The sequence below is a fragment of the Lactuca sativa genome, chromosome 5 (assembly GCF_002870075.4).
Source record: "Lactuca sativa cultivar Salinas chromosome 5, Lsat_Salinas_v11, whole genome shotgun sequence".
Lineage (NCBI taxonomy): Eukaryota > Viridiplantae > Streptophyta > Magnoliopsida > Asterales > Asteraceae > Lactuca > Lactuca sativa.
In genome coordinates, this window is record NC_056627.2 from 367,388,266 (window position 1) to 367,395,963 (window position 7,698).

Here is a 7,698-nt window from a genome sequence, read left to right on the forward strand (position 1 = left end):
GAAGAGTCTTGATATGATCTAGAAACTTCTAATACTCCTCTTCCTGCTTCTCCTTCTTAGCTCGGGCTGGATATGGCATGGGAGGCTGGTAGAGTTTTTCAGGAATCTATGAGGTGGGATTTTGTGATGTACTCGCCGAGTCCATACGTGGTACTCGGCGAGTAGGGCTGTCAGAGTGCATTTCTTGGTTTTCTGCTTGGTTTTCTGCCTCCTCCTTTCGTGATTTCTTGGATGACTCAGTCTGAATAGGTGCCAGGGGAGTGATTATCTTCCCACTTCTTGTTGTGACTATGTTTATGTGCGAGCCTCGTGGGTTATTTTCAGTTTTGCTAGGAAGTTCGCCCGGTGACCTTTGGTTGATTTGTTGAGCAATCTGCCCAAGTTGTGTCTCTATATTATGGATAGATGCTTGCTGGTTCCTAAGCATGGTCCTTGTTTCTTGAATTGCAGCATCATGGTCACTATGTCTTTTTTCTGAAGCAGCTACAAATTTGGTGAGCATTTCTTCCAAGCTTGGTTTCCTTTCTTGCACCGGCTCCTCCTTTTGGTAGAACCCTCTCCCTTTTTGCCTAAACCTTTCCTCCTTGGATTTCTTGTACTCTTCATAAGGGAGCCAATCTTTCTTTTGTTTGCGCCAGTCTTCATCATATCGGTCTCCACTTGAGTAACACACTTGCGCCTTCTTGTTGCCATTCTCTTCTAAATCACAGTCTCTAGTGAGGTGAGGCCCATTGCAGTTTTCACAACCCACCCGAATAGCATGGATTGTTTGATCCATCTTATCCATCCTCCTATCCATGGTTTTTAGCATAGCCATGACCGCGGATAAGTCTTCAGTAGCTGCATAAGCGGTTCCCCTAGTGACATCATGCCTAGGGTTGTGGTATTCTCTAGAGTGTTTAGAGAATTCTTCAATCAATTCTTTTATCACCGGGGGTGGCTTCTTTGTGAGCGGGCCTTGCGAGTCTAGTAACTGCCTGGTTGTGACAATGACTCCAACATAGAAGATGGATACTTCTTGCTGGCTGTTTAGGTCATGGTGTGGGCAGTTTCTTAGTAAGCTCTTGTACCTCTCCCATGCTTCATATAGCGACTCTCCAGCTTGTTGTTCAAAGTTAGCAATGACCTTCTTCAACTTGGCTATCTTGGAAGGTGGGCAAAAGTGATCAATGAATTCTTCTTTCATCTTGGCCCAAGTGGTGACTGATCTGGGAGGAAGTGACTTGAGCCAGTCTTTTGCAGCACCTTTGAATGTCACCGGAAGCATACGAAGTAGCTGAGTCTCGCGGGGCACATTTGGAACATTGAAGTAATCAGCTACATCATTGACTTCATCCAAATGTTTGTAGGAATCTTCATGGTATTTTCCATAAAAAGGTATATCTTTAAGTAAAGCTAGGATATGACCCTTTAGCTCGAAGGTAGCAGTCGCGGGAATTGCGGGTTGCACAAGTCCCGGGCCAGTGTCGTCTCGCATCCTCTTCTTCCATTCTCCCATGGGGATTTCATCAATGTTAGCCATTGTGATAGCTAACTCTTCCTCGGACTCAGTTTCGTGCTCGTATGTCGGGTCCTCTTCTTCCTCGGTCTCGTACTCGATATCTTCCTTCGCCGGTTCGTCGATTACTAAGGAAGCGCTGGATGCTCCTGATTTGCTGCTCTTCTTTTTCCCAAAAACAGTCTTCAAATTGGACAAGGGTGACTTCTTTGGTGTACTCGAACTCTCCACGTCCTTTCCTTTGTTTCTTTTCAATGCAGTTTCGGGATCTTCAAACGGGGGTACCAGCGGGGTGTTTGATCCTCTGGTCATGAAAGTCCTGAAATAAACAAAATAAAAGCGTAAAAAGAACAAAAAAAATGTACTAAAAAAATCGAAAATTAACTGCTGAATACGCTTGTACTCGCCGAGTAGGTGCGACTGCACTCGCCGAGTACCAATGTGATTTTGAAAAAATATACCTTAATATTAAAAACTAAAACAGATGCTAAAACCTAATTACTAACTACTAAACTGTAGTAACTTTATGCAAGTAAACTTACACAAAGGATCGAAAAAAATTTAGGAATTAGATTAATTATTTAGAACCGTTCCCCGGCAACGGCGCCAAAAACTTAATGTGTGTAAAATGCACTTGTTTTATCCCTAATTTTATTAATAAATATAGCATACAAAGGCAGTGAACCTGTCTTTTAGTGGTATAGTTTAGTAAGTAAGGTATCGAACTCAGGGAACGGAAAATTAAACTAATAACTAATTTTAACTAAAACAATTAATGAAAGTTAAAGGTTTTTCTTCTAGTTTTACAAGACTAGAAACTTAAGCAACACTTAATTAACTAAATGAATAAAGCAAACAACTAATTCACCAAATTTGATAAAGATGTTTCTATTTAGGTTCAACCAATTCACTCCTATGGTTATTTGTATTTATGATAGATCAATTGTTATTGGCTACCAATTATAGTGGTTAGGTTCATGTTCATTACTCCTAACCCTTAGACAATTAACTAATTTAAGCGGTGATCAAGTGTTTAAACTAATCAATTTCCTAGATTAATGATTTGGATTAAATAAGATTTGTAGTGGTTAATCAATTTAGTGGTTCAATTAACCTCTTGTTTGATGGTTTCTCAAACAAGCTCACACATTAATCTAATTATTGTCTTATTAATCTTAGTTTCATAATCATTATTCCTAAGCATATGAATTAGTGTTCACATAGACATATGAGGTTAACAACTAAGAGATGTTCATGCAGCTTAATTGTCTTCCAATTAACAGAAAATAATCGTGATTAATGCATAAGGGTCTTTAACAAACTTAATTTAATAGATCACCAATAAACAATTAATCAAAAACTAAGAATTAAACCATAGGAGTTCCTTGGTGTTCCCCAAACAGAAACAAAAACGAAATTAGCTCATAGTTGCAGTAAAATCACACACGAAAACAAGTTTAACTAGATTAAACATACTCAAATCCTAAAGCTAAGTGGAATGATTAACCTAGTTGCTTATATTCTTCAAAAGGTTGGAGATTAGAATTCCTCAGCGTCCTCCAGGGCTCTCAATCACAGAAGGATCTTCAAAAATCGCCAGAAGTGGCGTCCCATCGGATAAAGGTTTGATTTTTATAGATATCTCAAAACAGGGGGTACTCGGCGAGTAGCAGACCCAACTCGCCGAGTAGACTTGTTGTTATCCGTCTTAAATCAGGAGTCGTGGCTATCTTCTGGAATATTCAGCTGGACTCGCCGAGTATACTCGTGTACTCGCCGAGTAGATGGACTTTTGTTCCTCAATCTTCATTCTTTGGTCTTCAATTGCTATCCCTTGTTCCCCTTTACTCCCAAGCATGTCTTTTGGACTGAAAACAAAATTTAAACAATATTAAGTACCTTTTGTCCATATTATTCACATAATTAGTTAAAAATGAATAAAAATGTATACTAAATAACTAACTAATTATGCACATATCAAATGCATTGGGACTAAGGTCTCTGATTTAACATCTTCAAATGACTACACTTTTAGAAATAAATAGTTTCTTGTTAAAAGTATACATGTGTGCATACATACTAAGGTCAGCCTCATACTCGAACAATACAAAAGTAATGATTGTTGAATGGCACAAGTAGGCTTGGGGATGTATAGTCAGGTCTGGGAATGACATTGCCTGATCAACTATGTCTGAACCAGAAGTGATTAGCATATGCCCGGGAATGGTTGTGGCGTTGCAACAAGTCTAAAAACTTACCAATTCTATCTACAAAGAAACATTGAAAACATAAGACAAAAATTAAAATACTATAGGAGTATTTTGTGATACTATAACTAACTTATGTGAAAACTAAAGACCCCTATTAGTAGGTCTATAATGACTAAGTGCATATGTTAAGGTTATACATAATCAAAGATATTATAGACTCAGAATCTATGACTATTGCTCTACTTCATGTTCCTTGTTTGGTTGTGGACTTAGAGTAGAGTCATTTATTCGAAGGTTTATTCTATATAAGATTATGTATAATTGGTATGCACTATGTGATTATAGACGTGACTGATGGGGATCACCCCTATAAGTAATTATAGGATTAGACGTCTATTAATTATCTCTTTTACCCCTATTCTCTCACAAACAACATGGCGGGAGCTAAACTACCAGGAGATCCTATTCTTCTCAATCAGGAAAATGATGGTTGGAAACAGAGAGAATTTCGAAGAGGATACTTAAGAAATAATAGAGGAAGATTGTGACATCCCCATTTTCACGGCCAGAAAAGACCGATTTTGTTTATGCTTTATAAAAATCAGAGTACCTTTTTTAATAAAAATGTTGCTGAATTTGTTACCAGTAAAACATGAAAAATACGTTATCAAAGCATTTCCGAATAAAAGTATTTTTATTCATTTTAAAACATTTGGGATGTCATCGTCAATACAGAAACATAAGCATAAACAGAACTTACATTCATTATCACTAGTGATTTATATCTCCTTAATCTCTCAGTGTAATGTGACTTCATATCAACACTTGTGATATAAATAAACTGAGTGGGTCAGGTTGGGAAACCTGGTGAGTACATAGGGATTTCAATCCCACAATGTTATATCATATATATAATTTAGAACTCACAAAATATACAATTTCACCATATATGTATAATCAACTCTTATCCCTCCCCGTCGATCCTCACAATGAGACTATCCATACTCTCAAACCCAAGATTAACCGTTTTACCTAATCCATACTCCCGGATCAGAAATGAACGGCTTTACCTAATCCATACTCTCAGATTAATGACGAATGGTTATGCCTAATCCATACTCTCGGACTAGGGACGAATGACTAATCCATACTCTCGGATTAATGACGAATGATTATGCCTAATCCATACTCTCGAAATAGGGACGAATGACTATGTCTTAATCCATACTCCCGGACTAAGGACAACTGCTATGTCTTAATCCATACCCCCGAATTAATGACAGTTGACTATGTCCAATCCATACTCTCGGACTAGGGACAATGACTGTGTCTAATCCATGCTCCCGGATAAATAACATATACTACCCAATATTCCTCATAACTAATTTAGGTCTACTCTTTATCCTAAATCATCATATATAATCAGGTATGTTCTTTAACACGTATTTCAGGCAACATCAATTAACTCGCACATAAACATATAATTAATACTTCAATCAATACTTGTATTAAAATCATGTTAATGAAAGGGACTATGCACTCACCTGATACGGTGGTGATTCCGAACTCAGACAGCGCTTCACTTCTTAAAAAAAAATTCCTTCGACGAAACCTAGTATTATTACCACTAGAGTTTAGTCTATTGTTCGCCGAGACTAATTAATAGTCTAGCTATTATTACTATTATATAAGCGTTAAACAATACTTATATAACCCATAATAATAACCAAAGTACTTATTATAAGTTCCTAATAACGTTACTATAATTAAATAAAAGCTATTTAAAAAAATAGCGTAGGCGTAGCTCGCTTACAGCGTGTTATATGGAAAACCGAGCTTTGCTGGAGCAGCGTTTCTAAGCCGAAAGCTTTTTTTCTCGGAGCCGTCGGGCGCTCCGGGGCTTCCTTCTCGTGCTACGGAGGTTCCCTAGACTTGGGAGGGGTTTAGGGAGGCTAGAGAGAAGTTAGAGAGACAAAGAAAAGCTTATGGTGTGAAGAAAATATGAGGAGTTTACCCTTTATTTATAGGAGTTTTATAGTAAAGTAGTCTCTAAGCTTCGTTCGTATCTTCCGCGTACGAGCTTTGTTTTCTACGTTATTTATATCCACACGTTTGTATTTACGAGTACTACAACTTTCATTTAGACCCCGTCGGCTAATTCTTATTGTATCTCAGATTTACAAAACTGTATTCGAATTCGCCGCGCTCGAAAAGTAGAAACTAAGCTTCGTCTGTATCTTTCGCATACGAGCTTCGCTTTCGAAGTTATTTGTATCCACGTGTTGGTATTTATGAGTACTACAACTTTCATTTAGACACTGTTGGCTAATTCTCATTCTATCTCGGATTTACAAAACTGTATCGAATTCGCCGCGCTCGAAGAGTAGAGACTAAGTTTCATCCATATCTTTCGCATACGAGCTCCGTTTTCGACTTTCATTTTATCGTTTAACTCCTATTAATGATATCTTCATTTCTCGTTTAGATTATTTTGGCTGAAAATCGACCGATCGAATTTTCGGGTTGTGCACTGTTATGCTAAATGTTAGAAAAATCATAACTTCCTCATACGAAGTCAGATTTGGGCGTTCTTTTTATGGATGTTCTCAGTTTGATGTATACTACAACTTTGGTTTAGATCACTAAGGCTAAAAAGTCCTCTATCGTTTTGCCGAAAAACTTCGACGGGCCATAACTTCTTCGTTATAACTCGGATTTCGGCGTTCTTTATATGTACGGAACCCTTGAGATATATTCTACAACTTGGTTAAGATTAATACTTCTAATAATCTTCCATTAAAAACTCATTTTTGACGCTCATTGTCTCTAAATTGGCTAGCCCGAATATGCGGGCGTTACAAAGACCCCGACGATACTTCCATGGTCGGACACCTTAATGAGCCGTAGACTTACAGAGACGGAGTTAGGAACTAGGTCGACACCCTCCCTATGGCATGGATGGAGTTTTTACAACCTCAACAGGGGAAGAGTACCAACACGAGCATCGGTAAGCCAAATAATGGAGCTCGGCGCTACCACCGAGATCACTGCAATTCGCCTTGGACGCTTGGATGGAGGCCATGAACAGATCAGAAACCGCATCAAAACCTTTGGAAGGAAGTGACCGCAACTCGAGCCAAGATTAGAGAGTACCCGGAACGTCAAACAACGTTAGAGAAAAGAGAATGATCACAGCAGAACATCAAATGACAGAAGCCAGGGCAGGAGTTAGGTCGATGCAGGCTTTCGTGCATTCATCCTATGGCCACGAAACATCACCCACCGCGAGTAGTGTGTACACTACTAATAAATCAATAAAGACACGAACTACTAGAATACTTTTAAACACTACCCCTCACATGCATGAACTCGACCCTTCAAATTTAGAGACTACGCCGTTCAAGAGGGTCGTGTCAGTGTCGAAATTTTTCCGTACCATAATGTAACGTGGACCTTCTATAAGGTCAAACTTTCCAAAACTTTATGTACTAAACTATATAAATGAACTTAACATACATTTTAATTCATTGAGAGTTTACCAAATATTTCATAACCGAGTATTACAAATGAATCGCTTATGGTGCCTCTAAGATTGCTTAATGTATACCCCTAGGTTATGTATAATTAAGAGACGATCGAATTAGAAATTATGAGGCCGCCTTGGGTCATGTTCCTTGTTTGGTTGTGGGCCTAGGACAGACTCATTAAGTTCAACGACCTATTGGACCTTAATTATACACAACTGGTATATGCCAAGTGATCTTGGGAGTGGATCAGACGTGGAACAAGATTACAAGATTTCATTCGAGTCATTACTACTAAATTCATAAGTTTATTTATATAGACCTCTACTATGAATTAATTTCCACTTTCGAACAACAGGGAAATGTTGTACTTAAACACTGATAACCTAGTTTTATGACGCACGACTAATAACCATTACTAAAATACTTATACCTATTTCGTCTCTGAAATTCTATAACAGAAAGA

The 7,698-nt window shown here is 38.1% G+C and overlaps 1 non-coding gene across 1 annotated transcript; it reads left to right on the forward strand.

Annotated features, from left to right (window-relative positions):
- The first annotated feature begins 1,031 nt into the window (after window positions 1-1,031).
- Window positions 1,032-1,138, forward strand: LOC111893109 (small nucleolar RNA R71). Its single transcript, XR_002850788.2, has one exon. It is a non-coding gene; the product is annotated as a small nucleolar RNA R71 (small nucleolar RNA).
- The last annotated feature ends 6,560 nt before the right edge of the window (window positions 1,139-7,698 follow it).